Source organism: Lissotriton helveticus, chromosome 1_1 (assembly GCF_964261635.1).
Source record: "Lissotriton helveticus chromosome 1_1, aLisHel1.1, whole genome shotgun sequence".
Lineage (NCBI taxonomy): Eukaryota > Metazoa > Chordata > Amphibia > Caudata > Salamandridae > Lissotriton > Lissotriton helveticus.
Window position 1 is genome coordinate 1,719,543,196 of NC_136057.1, and position 19,053 is coordinate 1,719,562,248.

Sequence of the window (19,053 nt, forward strand, 5' to 3'; positions counted from 1 at the left end):
CCTCCTGCAAAGCTCTTACACTACCACACGTCACTACTGCCCACCTGCTGCTTCGCATCCCTCCATTTCTCTTACAGTAACATTTCACGCAGTCTATCTGCTGCACTCCGTCCTCTGGCTACAATTCACCGCTCTCTGCTGCCAACTGGCGAGATCTGAGTACTGCAGCCTCTCACAGCAGTCATTCCGCGCTTCACGCCGCGCCGCATGAGTGTGATTATTCCATCACCCTTCGGGCCTTGTCTCCTGCCAGGTGATACAAGAGTGAACCTGCTTAGCCAGTTCACCTGACTTGAGTAGCACAGTTGCCTCTAGTCTCTCACTCGTTTGAAATTCTGTGTGTCCTGTGGACTATACCAAGGGCTTTAAGCGGGCCGGGTCCTGCCGGGGCTATTTACCGGCAGGTCTAAAAGGCAGGTGCTGAGACAGGTTCCTATCGGTCTCTACATTTTTGCCCTCTACCTCAGGGGGAACCTGCTACCCTTTACTGCCGTTGATGTAACTTCAAAGAGACTAGTTAAAGTTCTTTCAAAGTCTCATCACTTCAGAACTGAAGGATTTTCATATTACTTACAATGATGACATAGTTGTTCCTTATGCAACTAACAACCATTGACAAAGCCAATAGTACTGGCTTATTGTAGGTGTAATGATTCTTGTTGTTTTATATATCTGGAGGCAGAGATAGGAGCAGCAAAATACCAGTTGGGCAGCACACTAAGCTAAGAACAGATGTTTTGCTCCAGTGTTTTTAAGCCACACCTAGGGTGAACAACCGTCTGTAAATTTCACGGACGGTCCGTAATTTGGACCTCTGGTCCGTTGTCCGTGAGGATCCCTTTTACGGACGCCTTTTGTCCGTAATTTTGGGCATTGCAGGGAGCAGCACTGCTTCCCTGCCAGAAGACTTAGCCCCCTGATGGGAGGGCCTCGGGCTCCTCCTCCAGCACAAGAATAGCCCCACCCCGCCCATTCTCATTCTGTATGCAGCTGATGATTGCCAAATACAGAATGACAATGGGGCAGTCTGGGTTGTTAAAACATGTGGTGGCCTCCTCCTGCCTCGGGGTACAGCTGGGCATTCTGTTAGATGGAAAAGGTAAAACTCCCATACCGCAATGCGAGAATACAGTTTATATAAAGAAGCCCGTGAAACAAATAAAGAAAAATGGGTTATAATTCTTTCACTGTCTCATCATTTTAGAACTGACGCATTTTCAATATTATATAAAACAAAGCCCTGGTTGCTGCTTTTTTATTTTAACCAACTAACAACCATTGACAAAGTCAATAGGCCTGTCTTGTTGTTGGTGTAAAGATACTTGCTGTATTATATATCTGGATGCAATGATAGAAACAACATAATACCAGTCGGAACACTATGCTAAGCACATATTTTTAGCCTCGGTATTTTAAGCCATGCCCTTATTACATCGAACACCCCCTTTGAAGAGACCCCCCCAGTTTTTTTACCCCACTCAAGGCCCTGGAAACAACACCATGTCACAGTCACCTCACGTCCTGGCACTGTGCATCACACATGACTCATGACTTCTAAGTTTTCAGATTGCCTATGTGCAGGGTCATAGTAAACCCTCCCCACCCCTTGCTTTAGGAACTACAGCGAGGTGACGTTCTTGATGCGCCTCTTCTGTCTGCAACTCTACAGACAAAGGCTAAGCTCATAATGTGAAAAGGTGGGTGAGTAAATAAGTGAAGGAATGTGTGAATGGCTAGATGGATTAGTGAAAGGATGAATTGGTGAATTAAAGGGTGAATGGATACATAATGAAAGAAAGGATGGATGAGTGAGTGCGTGGAAGGATGGATGAGAGAAAAATATAAATAGATGGATGTATGGAGGAAAGGGTAGATGGATGGGTAAAAGTGTTGATGGGTGAGTGAAAGGATGGATGAATGAGTGAAAGGGTAGATGATGGGCGAGTGAATTGGTGGATGGATGAGTAAAAAGATGGATGGATTAATGAAAAGATAGGATAAAGGGTGAATGGATGGATGAGTGGAAGGGTGGATGTAAGGATTGATGAATGACTGAAGGGGTAGATGAACAAAAGGATGGATAGATGAGTGAAGAAGTGAAAGGGTGGATGGATGAGAGAACAGATGAATGGATGAGTGAAAGGATGGATGAGTAATGGGTTCGATAGATGGAGGCATGAATGGATGAGTAGATGGGTGGGTGGGTAGAAGGATGGTTGGATAAGTAAAAGGGTGAATACACCCAGTTACTTAGCTCTAAAGCTAGAAAGGTCGGGAGGTTCCAGACAACTTCGCAGTGCGAGTACTTTACTTCTGAAACCACAATCATTCCATAAGAAGAGAACTGGTTGCAGAGCTTTCTCAGAGATAGCACCAAAGATTTGGAACTCCTGCGGTGCATGGAATCCCTTCCTTTACCGCATTAAAAAAAGAAGTAAAAATACTACTAATGAACAAATTCACTTTCTAAGTATTAATTCTATGCTGACACCGAGTCACCTACAAGAGCTGCATATCATTGCCTACCTCCGGTGGAATGAATGAGATTATTAGATGTATGATTAATACCACAGCCACTTAATGCTCAATAACTGTATTTAGCGTAAAGCTTAGTTGGCCTCGGATCTACTATATTATCCATATACTTCATATACATGGTGAATCGAAGGAGTATATTATATGTACGTTTATCAGCACAACCACCTAATGCTCAATAACCCTTTATTGTGCAATGTCCTGCTGATTCCGGGTCACCTATGTTTGTTATCTATATATTATATTTCTCTTTTGTACATATTGACACATTTCAAATGCTTGTATACTACATCATCCGCTTATGTTTTATACTGTATACTGTAAAGCGCTCTGATACCCTCGTAGGTCACGTTCGCACTATATAAAACGTTATAAATAAACTAGCAGCCCGTCCCGACGTTGTCCGGGAGCAATCAGGCTTCTGGGCCCCCACCTGCCCCGACGCTGTCTCAGGCTCCAGGGCCCCCGCCCGCCCCGACGTTGTCCGTGGGTCCCCCGGAGCGCACCCGCCACTTTCAAGGCCCCCCTATGAGCCGCACACGGGCCGCTTCACCTACCTCAGCCACCGCTCCTCCCCGCCTGTCCGCCGCTCCTCACCGCCTGTCCGCCGTTCCTCACCGCTCCTCCCCGCCTGTCCACCGCTCCTCCCCGCTCTCAGGTCCGCCGCTCCTCCTCGCGCTCCTGTACGCCGCTCCTCCCCGCGCTCCTGATGTCAGCACGCACGCCGCGGCCGGCGCTAGTTCCAAGGGAGTACTTTTTTTTTTAATCGTAAATATTTTAAAGTACGTATATTTTATTTTTTTATATAGCCTATGTCCATCTGCAGACCTTGACAATTACAATGATGTATCGGGTGTTTGGATTGGTGCTGTGGTTCCTGAGTTTACCCGCCTCAAAGGTTCAAAGTTCTCTCTTTATAATAGTAGTATATATATATATATATATATATATATATATATATATATATATATATATATATATATATATATATATATATATATATACTAGCAGCCCGTCCCGACGTTGTCCGGGAGCAATCAGGCTTCTGGGCCCCCGCCCGCCCCGACGTTGTCTCAGGCTTCAGGGCCCCCGCCCGCCCCGACGTTGTCCGTGGGTCCCCCGGAGCGCACCTGCCACTATCAAGGCCCCCAATGAGCCGCACACGGGCCGCTTCACCTACCTCAGCCGCCGCTCCTCACCGCCTGTCCGCCGCTCCTCACCGCTCCTCCCCGCCTGTTCGCCGCTCCCCCCCACTCTCATGTCTGCCGCTCCTCCTCGTGCTCCTGTACGCCGCTCCTCCCCGCGCTCCTGATGTCAGCATGTATGTCGCGGCCGGCGCTACTTCCAAGGGACTACTTTTTTTTAATCGTAAATATTTTAAAGAACGTATATTTTATATAGCCTATCTCCATCTGCAGACCCTGACAATTACAACGATGTATCGGGTGTTTGGATTGGTGCTGTGGTTCCTGAGTTTACCCGCCTCAAAGGTTCAAAGTTCTCTCTTTATAATAGTAGTATAGATATATATATATATATATATATATATATATATATATCTATATATTATCCAAACACTTCAGATGAGCCCTCGGTGGGAAACAGCAACAAGTCGGAAATTTGGATCCATTTCATTCAGGATCAGATGCAGCATGAGACGCACTCCGGCACAGGCATCTCTCGTGTTCCTTGCCAAACCGGTTTCGGGATCGTCCTCCCTTTGTCAATGGCAGCTGTTCACTCGAAGAACCTGGTGTGCACTTTCATACTTAAGAGCCTGCCCCAGTGGGCGTGTCCAAAAAGGAATTGTGGTTCTTGTAGTGCTATCGATAATTCCTCAGGTGAGTAGGTTCTGTGTGGCAGCAAAGTTAATTATAAAAGTTTATAAAACCCCTGTGGGCTGATGCATTGTGGCGTTGGGCATCCTGCTGTGTTTTGTCATCTGGTCACAGGACTCCGACCTCCTGAAGAGATGACACCGCTTGGCGCCATCACGGGTCCGCCCTGGGGCGGCATACTTCATTCCCGCGGCTGGACTCAGGCCGCAAAACATCCAAACACTTCAGATGAGCCCTCGGTGGGAAACAGCAACAAGTCGGAAATTTGGATCCATTTCATTCAGGATCAGATGCAGCATGAGACGCACTCCGGCACAGGCATCTCTCGTGTTCCTTGCCAAACCGGTTTCGGGATCGTCCTCCCTTTGTCAATGGCAGCTGTTCACTCGAAGAACCTGGTGTGCACTTTCATACTTAAGAGCCTGCCCCAGTGGGCGTGTCCAAAAAGGAATTGTGGTTCTTGTAGTGCTATCGATAATTCCTCAGGTGAGTAGGTTCTGTGTGGCAGCAAAGTTAATTATAAAAGTTTATAAAACCCCTGTGGGCTGATGCATTGTGGCGTTGGGCATCCTGCTGTGTTTTGTCATCTGGTCACAGGACTCCGACCTCCCGAAGAGATGACACCGCTTGGCGCCATCACGGGTCCGCCCTGGGGCGGCATACTTCATTCCCGCGGCTGGACTCAGGCCGCACAACATCCAACCACTTCAGATGAGCCCTCGGTGGGAAACAGCAACAAGTCGGAAATTTGGATCCATTTCATTCAGGATCAGATGCAGCATGAGACGCACTCCGGCACAGGCATCTCTCGTGTTCCTTGCCAAACCGGTTTCGGGATCGTCCTCCCTTTGTCAATGGCAGCTGTTTACTCGAAGAACCTGGTGTGCACTTTCATACTTAAGAGCCTGCCCCAGTGGGCGTGTCCAAAAAGGAATTGTGGTTCTTGTAGTGCTATCGATAATTCCTCAGGTGAGTAGGTTCTGTGTGGCAGCAAAGTTAATTATAAAAGTTTATAAAACCCCTGTGGGCTATATATATATATATATATATATATATATATATATATATATATATATATATATATATATATATATATATATATATATATATATATATATATATATATATATATATATATATATATATATATATATATATATATATATATATATATATATATATATATATATATATATATATATATATATAAAGTCTAAACAGGAAGCCCAATATTAAAGCAAAGCCACACGAAGTTCAGATCAGCACGTTTATTTGCATCCATTTCACTGCTCGCTCCTTGACAGCTTTCAGAGCAATCTTTGAACATGTAAAGCCTGACGCGTTTCAGGAAATATTCCTTTCTTCAGAGGCATTGTTCACGAAGGGCTGGAAGAGTAGTTTTTGGCCGCGTCTCCTCATATAATCACTGGCACCTGCCACAGTGGGCGTGGCTAAATCGCAAAGCCTTCTGTGCCTTGTAGTACGCTGGCCCTCTTCCCACAGTGGGGCCACTCAACAGTCCTTGCAATTTGAACCAAGTATTCACCAAGTGGAGTAAAGTAAAGCGCTGTAAGCCCTCAGATTGTGCTTTGCAGCAGTGAATTTGTGCTCAAGGCAGCACCACCTGCATTGGAGCTGCTCTTGTCTTCGTTCTGTCTTTGCAAGCCCCTTCTCAAAGCCTGCACGAACCCTTCGTAAGGTGGGCCTTGCTTCTCGACCGGGCAAACAGCCGATATCCATATAGTCTAAACAGGAAGCCCCAAGTTAAAGCAAAGCCACACGAAGTTCAGATCAGCACGTTTATTTGCATCCATTTCACTGCTTGCTCCTTGACAGCTTTCAGAGCAATCTGCGGCCGTTGCTACTTCCAAGGGACTACTTTTTTTTTAATCGTAAATATTTTAAAGAACGTATATTTTATTTTTTTATATAGCCTATGTCCATCTGCAGAACCTGACAATTACAACGATGTATCGGGTGTTTGGATTGGTGCTGTGGTTCCTGAGTTTACCCGCCTCAAAGGTTCAAAGTTCTCTCTTTATAATAGTAGTATAGATATATATATATAAAGTCTAAACAGAAAGCCCCAAATTAAAGCAAAGCCAAACGAAGTTCAGATCAGCACGTTTATTTGCATCCATTTCACTGCTCGCTCCATGACAGCTTTCAGAGCAATCTTTGAACATGTAAAGCCTGACGCGTTTCAGGAAATAATCCTTTCTTCAGAGGCATTGTTCACGAAGGGCTGGAAGAGCAGTTTTTGGCCGCGTCTGCTCATATAATCACTGGCACCTGCCACAGTGGGCATGGCTAAATCGCAAAGCCTTCTGTGCCTTGTAGTACGCTGGCCCTCTTCCCACAGAGGGGCCACTCAACAGTCCTTGCAATTTGAACCAAGTATTCACCAAGTGGAGTAAAGTAAAGCGCTGTAAGCCCTCAGATTGCGCTTTGCAGCAGTGAATTCGTGCTCAAGGCAGCACCACCTGCATTGGAGCTGCTCTTGTCTTCGTTCCGTCTTTGCAAGCCCCTTCTCAGAGCCTGCACGAACCCTTTGTAAGGTGGGCCTCGCTTCTCTAATGGGCAAACAGCCGATATCCATATAGTCTAAACAGGAAGCCCCAAGTTAAAGCAAAGCCACACGAAGTTCAGATCAGCACGTTTATTTGCATCCATTTCACTGCTCGCTCCTTGACAGCTTTCAGAGCAATCTGCGGCCGGCGCTACTTCCAAGGGACTACTTTTTTTAAAATCGTAAATATTTTAAAGAACGTATATTTAATTTTTTGATATAGCCTATGTCCACCTGCAGACCCTGACAATTACAACGATGTATCGGGTGTTTGGATTGGTGCTGTGGTTCCTGAGTTTACCCGCTTAAAAGGTTCAAAGTTCTCTCTTTATAATAGTAGTATAGATAAATGGAGTGAGAAAGGGATGATGAATGACCAAAAGGTTGAATGGGTGGAAGGATAAGTGACTGAGTGGATGGATGAGTAAGTGAAAGGATGGCTGGATGGGTAAAAGTATAAATGGCTGGATGGATGAGTGAATAGATGGATGGGTGAAAGAATGGATGGATGAGTGTACGGATATATGGGGTGAAAGGGTAGATCAATTAATAATGGATGGATGAGTGAAAGAGTGGAGGGAGGGATGGATGAGAAAAATGATGGATGGAAGGATACATGGTGGATAGGTTTTCAAATGGTTGAATATGTTTGGATATAGATGGGCACACAGATGGAAGGACAAAATAAATGGTGAAAGACTGAATGATAGATAAAAGAATGATTACACCTTGTAGCACCCATTATCGTAAGTAATATTTCTTATACATTGACTTTCACATTTATATGAGTCATTGTCTCTATATGATGTGTGTGTGATGTATGCACTCCGACGCCCTGCCCTACATACTTGGGAAGAGTAGCACTATAAAAGAAATTAAATACGGATGAGAGAGGGTCTATGTGAAGATGAGGTGCATCTTTGGAGGGTGGTACAAGGGTGGACTGGCCGGACCGGGCATCGAGTGTTTCCCTGGGAGGCTGGAAGGGGGGGTTTGTTACTGCAGGCTGGCACTCTAAAGTTCCTTGTATATCCAGTAGTTTTCAATCAACAATAAAAGCGGCCCCACTTGTATTCAGGTGTGGTCCACCAATGTCTGGAGACTAATACCTGCTGGAGCAAGATGCAAGTTTTGAATCGTCTACGGTAGCAAGCTGCTGGCACGCTGAAAAACCGTGAAGTGCACAGTTGTCTCAACCTAATATAAACTTATTTTGACGTATACTTAAGTGGTTGTCTATTTACTTACTTTTATACCATTGCGCGATCTCCTCTGATGTGTCTATAAAACGTACCTTTTGTCCCGAAGTTTTGTCCTGAATTTTAACCTCCTGTTCTGAATTTCTGTCTTGAATTTTGACCCTTTGTCCTGAATTTGTACACTCACCGTCTTGAATTTGCACCCATGCCAGTTGGTCACCCTAGCCACCTCGTTAATTACACTGGCCACACCCTTTGAGAGACCCCCAAGTTTTTTCATCCCACTTAGAGCCCTGGCTATACCCTACTTCTAGTCTTACCCACTGGTCGTAGAAGCTCCGTGTTATCACAGATGGCACATATGATCGGGCGGGGTTCATCAAGCAGCCAGTGTAGTAAATCTAAGATACAAAAGTGTGATCATGTAGTTAATTGTAACTGACACATTTTCTAACACAGTGTATGAAATTAGCTGAAAAATGTTGTGTAGGCTTCATTCTGTTGGGCATACCTAAGCAACTCAATATTAATGCCACAATGCTATTTGTACGGCTAAAGATCATGTCCGGCTATGCAACCTGAGAGGATTTGCAAGTCTTATGCGCATCCAAACCATCCAGGAGTGAAAGTGCAGTGACACCTCCACCAGTATGATAAAAAAACAGAAATTTCGAAGTCATAGGTACACCCAATCAACTCTCTTGTGAGATCAGGTACGACAGCCAACTATTGTCATAAAGCTTGTCTTTGGGACACATCTGCGAGATGACCAACTAATTATCACATTTATTGGCATTTTTGGTTTTTGCATCCATTGATGAACCAGACCCCCAAAGGCCACATGCAGTGCCTAATTTGTAAAATAAAATAAGTGCCAGGGCTCTAGTCAGGAGACCTCTGCAACTTGCACCTCCCATTGCCACTGTTTTTCTTTGCGAATGACAGTACCAACACAACTAATGCTAACCAGCCCACTACAAGTGTGACAATTCAGCCTATTCCAGGCCCCCAAAGCTATAAAATTAGCTTGGGCGGCAGGTATTAGTTGGTTTTAATGTGCACCGAATTAATGAACAATTGCTGTTCCGCTCATCTCTAATTTATAAAAACAGCACCACCATGTAGCAGCTGTCATAGGTGCCAGTGTTTACAATTAAGTGCCGGTGCCGAGCACCGGAAATCACCAGCTCAAATTAAGCACTGGACCCAGGTGTTTATTTCGGGTTGAGCATTCGCTGAAGGTTTCTTGTGTTAAAGGACAGAACCTCTCAATGTGATGGTCCAGAATAGTTTTGGAAGAGCATTTTCCTAATAACACTATGTTTTGTGGTACACATAGTGCCGGCCGACTGCCCCCAAGTTCTTCGGTCATGGCTCCACCGGCACTTTGATCCTGCTATATACGCTGGCCTCTCCTCGATCATAACCCCTGGGTGCTATAACCTGTCCCCACTGTGATCCTGGGCTGAGAGTACCTGCCAGTGCTGTGATCTTGGCCTTCCAGTTCAGCTCAGGATGTGAATGTATGTTACACCTATCATGTCATCGCACAGTATCAATGCAGTCAGGTTGTATTGTGCTTGCCTGCTTCGGTGGGTGGTAGTTGTTAGCAGTCTCCTGCAAATACTTACTCCCAGCAGGTGCCCCAGAGTCACAGAAAGGCTGATGGATAGAGCTGGGAGTCCAGCGTTGTCAGTTCTCCGGTCATCTGTCGAGGCTAAAATACAGAGGGCTAGCTGCAGGGTGAGGAGCACTTCCACAGTTGTGGCTTTTCCCACCGTAGTGCCATTTAACAACTAAGAAAAGAAAAAGAAAGAGAAAACAATTCATCAACAGCAGGTGTTTTGGGACTATTTGGACAGTCTAGTTGTTCATAATAGCAGTTGTGCGGTGCTCATCACAACCCCCAAATAATCAAACTGTTCATGACCCGGGCTGGACTGGGAACCCAAAGGCCCCCTGGCAAATATTGTCAGACCAGCCCCAATATGGTGCATGGTGAGTGCAGCAAGTGAGCCTGAACACCTCAAGTGGGGTTTGGGGTGTTCTACCCGCAAGAAAATGTAGGCAAAAACGATACATTATACAACACATGTTTTATTATATACTAGCAGCCTGTCCCGACGTTGTCCGAGAGCAATCAAGCTTCTGGGCCCCCGCCCGCCCCGACGTTGTCTCAGGCTTCAGGGCCCCCGCCCGCCCCGACATTGTCCGTGGGTCCCCCGGAGCGCACCCGCCACTTTCAAGACCCCCTATGAGCCGCACACGGGCCGCTTCACCTACCTAAGCCGCCGCTCCTCCCCGCCTGTCCGCCGCTCCTCACCGCTCTCATGTCCGCCACTCCTCCTCGCGCTTCTGTACGCCGCTCCTCCCCGCGCTCCTGATGTCAGCACGCACGTCGCGGCCGGCGCTACTTCCAAGGGACTACTTTTTTTTAATCGTAAATATTTTAAAGAACGTATATTTTATTTTTTTATATAGCCTATGTCCATCTACAGACCCTGACAATTACAACGATGTATCGGGTGTTTGGATTGGTGCTGTGGTTCCTGAGTTTACCCGCCTCAAAGGTTCAAAGTTCTCTCTTTATAATAGTAGTATAGATATATATATATATTATATATATATATATATATATATATATATATATATATATATATATATATATATATATATATATATATAAAGTCTAAACAGGAAGCCCCAAATTAAAGCAAAGCCACACGAAGTTCAGATCAGCAAGTTTATTTGCATCCATTTCACTACTCGCTCCTTGACAGCTTTCAGAGCAATCTTTGAACATGTAAAGCCTGACGCGTTTCAGGAAATAATCCTTTCTTCAGAGGCATAGTTCATGAAGGGCTGGAAGAGCAGTTTCTGGCCGCGTCTGCTCATATAATCACTGGCACCTGCCACAGTGGGCGTGGCTAAATCGCAAAGCCTTCTGTGCCTTGTAGTACACTGGCCCTCTTCCCACAGTGGGGCCACTCAACAGTCCTTGCAATTTGAACCAAGTATTCACCAAGTGGAGTAAAGCGCTGTAAGCCCTCAGATTGCGCTTTGCAGCAGTGAATTTGTGCTCAAGGCAGCACCACCTGCATTGGAGCTGCTCTTGTCTTCGTTCCGTCTTTGCAAGCCCCTTCTCAGAGCCTGCACGAACCCTTCGTAAGGTGGGCCTCGCTTCTCGACTGGGCAAACAGCCGATATCCATATAGTCTAAACAGGAAGCCCCAAATTAAAGCAAAGCCACACGAAGTTCAGATCAGCACGTTTATTTGCATCCATTTCACTGCTCGCTCCTTGACAGCTTTCAGAGCAATCTGCGGCCGGCGCTACTTCAAAGGGACTACTTCTTATTTTAATCGTAAATATTTTAAAGAACGTATATATTTTTTTTTTTATAGCCTATGTCCATCTGCAGACCCTGACAATTACAACGATGTATCGGGTGTTTGGATTGGTGCTGTGGTTCCTGAGTTTACCCGCCTCAAAGGTTCAAAGTTCTCTCTTTATAATAGTAGTATAGATATATATATATATATATATATATATATATATATATATATAAAGTCTAAACAGGAAGCCCCAAATTAAAGCAAAGCCACACGAAGTTCAGATCAGCACGTTTATTTGCATCCATTTCACTGCTCGCTCCTTGACAGCTTTCAGAGCAATCTTTGAACATGTAAAGCCTGACGCGTTTCAGGAAATAATCCTTTCTTCAGAGGCATTGTTCACGAAGGGCTGGAAGAGCAGTTTTTGGCCGCGTCTGCTCATATAATCACTGGCACCTGCCACAGTGGGCGTGGCTAAATCGCAAAGCCTTCTGTGCCTTGTAGTACGCTGGCCCTCTTCCCACAGTGGTGCCACTCAACAGTCCTTGCAATTTGAACCAAGTATTCACCAAGTGGAGTAAAGCGCTGTAAGCCCTCAGATTGCGCTTTGCAGCAGTGAATTCGTGCTCAAGGCAGCACCACCTGCTTTGGAGCTGCTCTTGTCTTCGCTCCGTCTTTGCAAGCCCCTTTTCAGACCCTGCACGAACCCTTCGTAAGGTGGGCCTCACTTCTCGACTGGGCAAACAGCCGATATCCATATAGTCTAAACAGGAAGCCCCAAATTAAAGCAAAGCCACACGAAGTTCAGATCAGCACGTTTATTTGCATCCATTTCACTGCTCGCTCCTTGACAGCTTTCAGAGCAATCTGCGGCCGGCGCTACTTCCAAGGGACTACTTTTTTTAATCGTAAATATTTTAAAGAACGTATATTTTATTTTTTTATATAGCCTATGTCCATCTGCAGAACCTGACAATTACAACAATGTATCGGGTGTTTGGATTGGTGCTGTGGTTCCTGAGTTTACCCGCCTCAAAGGTTCAAAGTTCTCTCTTTATAATAGTAGTATAGATTGAATTGTATTATCTTTTAAAGCATAGTAAACAATGACCTTGCATTGCACCAGGGTACAGCAATTTTTTATTGAGGCTCTTCAATGATTCTCTCACTATCACCCTCCAACAGGGTCTCTCATCTCTCAATAGCCCCTCCCTCCCATGTATTCCTTTGTTTTATAGCACCTCTCATACCAGTGTAGGGTGTTGGAGCGCTTTACATCATGCACACATTTAGAGATAATGAATTGTACATGTGAAATCAGTGTATACAAAATGTTACATGAGACAAAGAGGAGCACAAGGTGTAGGATTCACATGTCATCGTAGACTTGGGCCCAGATCTCTGTACGGGGTGAATGTATGACATTGTTGTGCATTCTGTCCATCAATTGCGGTTTTTGCATCCATACTGGTAGGCATTTATTAAGAATGCTTTGCCTGGAGAAACACTAACTCAGAAGGTAACACAGAGATTAGAGTTGGCTTACTAATAAGAATTAATTTCTATCCAAACAAACCCTTTTTTGAATATTAGTATAATGAAAGACTGCGAAGAAACACAGCTTTATAACCTGTACTATGCAGGTTGCATGCATCTCTTTGAAGGCAGTTCATAGCTCACTCTACTAGATTACAAGTGTAACTTATAAACTGCACAGTAACAAAAGGATCTATGTGACAAAAGCAGTTACCCACTAAGCTCTGCACATAAAATACTGTTCTGTGATCTGCATGGTACATGGTCTTTGCAGCAGGCATATTAATTGTCTAAGCTACCTTAGATAAGTCAAAACATCCACTAGATAAAACTCTGATCTCTCTCCAGCAGGTACATTAATCACCAGAGTTCTCTCGACACCATTATTGTTGCCTGAAAACTACTGGATATACAAGGAACTCTGCAGCAGGTGCTTTTAAAACTGCTGCACTGCTACAAAACCAGCCCCCAGTGTCGAAACCGGTCCCCCACTCTTTCAGCCTCCGGGGGATATGCCTGATGCCCAGTCTGGTCTTGTTCAAGACCGTCACCATCTTAAAGATTCTTGAGGACTCGGACAAAACATATTTTGTTGTGCCCTATTTGGAACAACTTTGAACTGATTACCCATTGTCACCTAGTTCAAGCCCATATGATGACCAGCAGTAGTGAATTGTATATTAACTTATGGAAATCATCCTAGCGGCACTCATCTTCTATTTAAACCTATGCACAAATGATGACGTGTTTAAGTAAAGCTAGTTGTGCTGCCTGCCAGGAAGCGCAGGAACGTTAATAGCAAAAGTACCAACTCGGAACAACATTTTACAAACATTGTGACGTAAGGCCTGCATCCGGGCATTTATACTGAGGAATATTCAGGAATGTTTGCCACAGCAACCCTGGGTAAGAAGTGCTCATGTTTATCGCAGTGACGCTGTTCTCAAACGGCATCGCCCCAACTGCTGCATCCTTCTGACCAAACCCCAAACCTCAGAGCTGCACGCCTTGCACTTGGGGCACGCCGGGTTGGCCCAGTTGGCAGCGGAGGACAGGCTGATCCCAGCTCAGAATCTGTTTGTAAACAGCATGGCAGGAGACAGTGTACAGGTGAATACGGCATTAACCGACAGGGTTTCAACACCTTAAGCTTATCTCAGACTGGATGTCGATGAATTATCTCCAGTTAAACCCAGGCAAGACCGAGATCATGCTTATGGGAAAAGCACCAGCTATCTGGTCAGAAGACTGGTGGCCTGTACAACAAGGTACCGCCCCCATTCCCAAGCCATCTGTGAGGATCTTGGGAATAAAAATTGACTGTTCCCTATCTATGAAAGACCACATTACCACTACCACGGGAACGTGTTTCTACAGTCTTCGGCTACTCCGGAAAATATTTCCCTTCCTTCCCATCGCCTACCGCAGAACCTTGGTTCGTGCGATGGTAACCAACCGCCTAAACTATGGCAATGCTTTGCTGGCGGAGGTGGGTTCCACCCTTTTGTCAAAATTACAAACTGTTCAGAACACAGACGCGCCAATCATTCTCAATCGTCCACCAGGCTCTCCTTCGGCCCCATGACATGAGAATTGCACTAGCTCACTATTAGATCCTTTTTTAAAATTTGCTGCCTCACTCATAACGCTCTAAAAAAAAAAGGCCCCCGGTATCTGCAAAATAAAGTCACCAAATACTGCCCCAGGTAGGAGGCTGAGATCCTCTACTCTAGAACTTCTAAGAGTCCCCAGAATTCGCCTGTACCGGACCGGTGATCGAGCGTTTTTCTATCTTGCTCCCATATATTGGAACCAACTCCCACAGACCCTTGTGCCAATCCAAACTATGGCTCTTTCAGAAAACAGCTGAAAGCCTTTCTCTTCAGTAAATAGACACTCTTGCCCCTCTCACCTCTAGATAGATTGCTAGTCAGCGCCGAGATGCTCCAGGGTGATTTGTGCGCTTAATAAAACCTAACCTAACCTAACCTAACACACAGGACAGGCACAACACAGGCCCGGGCCGCAGCAAACGTTTGACTCACATGCAGAAATGCTATGTCACCGTTAATCAGCATTTGCTGAGCAGAACTACAATTCCCAGAATCACCAAACGGGACTTTTCTATTAATCAGGAAGTAACCGTCGTGTCATTCACAACGTCAGAATGAGTGAAGGTGAAGCGTCAAGCCTTCCCGTCTGAAGTGCCTAAACTGCCTATACCACGGATGAATCAGATCCAGCCGCTTCACGTCCCTAGTAACGAGGTGGGACAAACTATAGAAAATCGGGGATTTATACACCATCACCCGAGCGGCCCCCGCGCGCACTTCCATTGGAGATACAACTTTTATGAAATTTGGATTTGTGATCGAAGAATCAAGTGTCAATCATTAGTCCTGAGGAGAACCCCGGTATTTGGCGGGGTTTGAAACGCGTCGACCAACCTGGTCTCGGGTCATTTAAAACATCTTTTTCACAACGGCTGTTAGTGAATAGCAAGAGATTTGGATACTCTACTGATTTGCATTCTGCAAATATTTTGACATTGGTTGAAAACAAAAAGGACTTCTCACCTGAATATATGTTTAAAGGTCTATTGATACCGAGACCAATTCTTGTATGTTTGTTTGTTTGAATGGTTTTTGGTGAATGAACGGCCAAGTATGTCTGAACTGCTTAATCGTCAATTTTTGTTGTGTTAACTGTTTTTGTATATATTATGTATATAAATATTTTTGTATTTCCATGCACGAAATGAGTTGTGCTTAAGAAGCGAAGAATCCAAAAAGAAGCATTAAAAATTCATATGTTGCAATTCTTAAAGCAGTTGTTTATGCTACATTCATAACAACTATTTCTTCCAGCTTGTCAGCTTATAATTGAAGTTCTCAGCACTGGCGATTGTTTTGTTTGATTATGTCACCGTTAATAGCAGGATGCACTTTCTTTACACACACAACATGCACAGCAGCTGCAGGGGTGGTCCAGAGTTGTCGTACACAGAATAGATGTGGCACTGTCAGCTGGAACACACACACAACATCAAGCATCCTCTAAATGGGTACAGACTAAAAGCATTAATCCAAACTGCAGAAAACACCATGTACATCAGCAGTGCAAGCGTCTCTCTCTCTCTTTCTCTCTCTCACAAAGACACATACACGCGCACACAAGAGTACAGTGTGGGCGGGGGACACAGCAGGGGTGTCCACTTTCCCCATGCTGTTCGCCCTGGCGATGGAGCCATTGGCGTGCCATCTTCGTGGGGTTCTCCAGGGGAGGGATATTAAGGTTGGAGTTGTGGAACATGTTATCTCACTGTACGCGGACAACGCACTGATATACCTGCGGGAGCCAACACATTCACTTCCGCTATTGATGGCGGCTTTGGGCCGATTTGCTGAGGTCTCTGGACTGTATGTCAACAAGACCAACTCTCAACTATACCTGGTGGGGTCTGAGACTGAAAGGTGCGGAGTCCAACTCCCGAGATAGGGATCCCCTGGATGCCTGATATGTTGCGCTACCTGGGGATCTACATAAGTAGGGACAGGGACGTTTTTTACCAGCATAATATGGGGAGGATCCTCAGAGGTCTCCGGGGCAGTATTGATTTCTGTAATACGCTCCCATTTTTGACTGATAGGGAAGATTGCCCTTATTAAAATGGTGGTATTGCCCCGATGTTCTCTACACAATGCAAGGCTCCTTCTTCGAACCCCCACATCAGGTTTTCAAAGACCTTGATTCGCTGCTCCTGCAATTACTTTGGAATGGCAAATGCTGTCGGGTAAGCCTGGAAGTCATAAAACTCACCTGGGGTAGAGGTGGCCTATAAATCCCTGATCTAGAACTTTATTATTTTGCATCCCAATTACAGCACGCAGTGGCTTGGCTGGACACAGACCCCTCATGGGAACTCGCTTCTAGCCGACACTTATGGGGACCGACAGCTGGTGGGCGCACTTTTATGGCACTCGGATGTTCACCAGAGACAGGGTGGTAAAGAGAATTATCAAAGTGAAACCGTTTGCCCCGGAGGCGGATTTTTGGCTGATGCCACCTTTCGCGCGTATTGAGCGCGTCATGTCCGCTGATAAATGGAAGACAGGAGGCTGTCCTATGCTGTCGGATCTCTACCCAGAACAGCGGTTCATTACGTACCAGGAAGCAGTGGAATCCTTTGAATTAGGACCAGGGCAATTCCTACAGTACGCTAAGATAGCAGTGACGGCACGACAGCTATGGCCTACGTTCCTGGACGCCCCGGAGCACACACACACCCTGGTCACGATGATTACCTTGGCGGGTGGGCGGAAGATTGTCACACACCTGTATAGGGCTCTTAGGGAGGACAGGAAGGGTGCACCTCTTAGGGTGGAGGGTAGATGGCAGGAAGTGAGCCAGCAGGAGATAACGCCACGGGAGTGGGAGAAGATTCATGAGGGGGTCCGCTAGGTGGCGGACTCAAATAGATTTAAACAGATTCAATACAATATGGTCCCTATGACATATCTATCACCCAAACGCCTACACACCATTGACAGTTGAAGGGACCCGAGTTTCCACAGATGCCACTATGGCCAGGCAGATTTTGCACACATGGTTTGGTTGTGTCCGACGATACAGGGATTTTGGGTAGCAATCCTAGAGGACCTGCACAGGATAACAGGGTGGAGGGTGGCTTTAGAGGTACGCACTTGCATCCTGGGATTAATTCCTCGAGACCCTAAACGCAAAACCAGTAGGAAGTTCCTAGTATTAGGACTGGTGACGACCAGGCGATGAATAGCAATCCACTGGCTGACGCAACAGGGGCCACTACCAGCACGCTGGAAAAAGGTCCTGAAGGAATGGTCATTGGCTGAGGAGGGGCACATGTGTAGTACTAGGAGGGATGCCAAACTCCCGGAGGTGTTACAGGCATGGGGGTTAATGGTCCAGGAGATAGAGGGGAATGCCCCTAGTTCTACACAGATGACGACCATGGGAGATAGTCCGGAGGGAACGGAGTCCCCCAGGCAGAGGGAGGGACAGGAGGATGCCCCGACTTGAATGTTTGCTGCCTGGACCTTGAGATGGGCGTACCCGGTGGGGGGGGGATTTTAGAGGGAGGGGTGTTTTTTTACAAGTTATAAACAATAATAATGTGATTCATGATGATGCTTTCACTGATTGATTGTTATGATGGGCGCCTCAGGGACCACCCGTAGTTGTTCGGTAACCCCGGATGGGGGAATGTATTACTTATTGTATGGGGTGGTCCATGTGATGTCCCTGTTTCCATGTGCAAAGTATGCCAAGAAAAATGCAATAAAGAAAAAAAAAAAGTACAGTTTGGACATCAGTGGTGCCCGCTCCCGTTCTCACACATAGTATTTTTAGGGTAAGAGCAGAGGAAGCCCCGGAGAGAAAAATGCATTGCGAAAACTCAAAACCAGAGAGAGTGTTTGCACTCAAAGCTGCATCACATTTTAGGTCTGGCTGAGAAACAACTTTAGTTCTCTCACCAGCCTTTTGTTTTTGTTTTAAAATAAATACTAAAGATGTATGCAGATATAGGGGGCTGTTGGTCAGCCATCCACCTGTTTGAGTCATTCATATTTAGCCTCCACTACAGCAAAGGGAAGTAGGTCACCTCACTTCAACCACTAGCTTTCTTCCCTGTGTGTGTTGGCATTTTGTTGTTGCACATGCTCTTCTCCTAGAAAGTATTCCCCATCAGGACTAGGGCTAGTGGGCCAATCCCCACTTCCATCTCTGCTGGCTTATCATGATTGTTATTGTTTTGCAGGGGATGATTTCCATTTACTTTTTTAGGTCTCACCTACGCAGCGTGCATACGCTGCATAGGAAAAAGACCTTTAGAAATCGATTCAGTTTTGCAGTTAAAAACATGCACGCATTGCATTGCACTGAATGGCAACGCTCGCTCCTTGCGGGAGCGAGCTTTCAAACCATATGTTTGTAATTAACATATGGTTCCTGCTCGCTCCCGCAAGGGAAACAGGCGCAGGCCCCCTCCTCTCTCCCCTCCC

General features: G+C 45.7%; 1 pseudogene; it reads right to left on the minus strand.

The window, feature by feature from the left end:
* LOC144765105 (aquaporin-2-like) overlaps positions 1-19,053 on the minus strand; it is a 53,905-nt pseudogene that overhangs the window by 5,712 nt on the left and 29,140 nt on the right.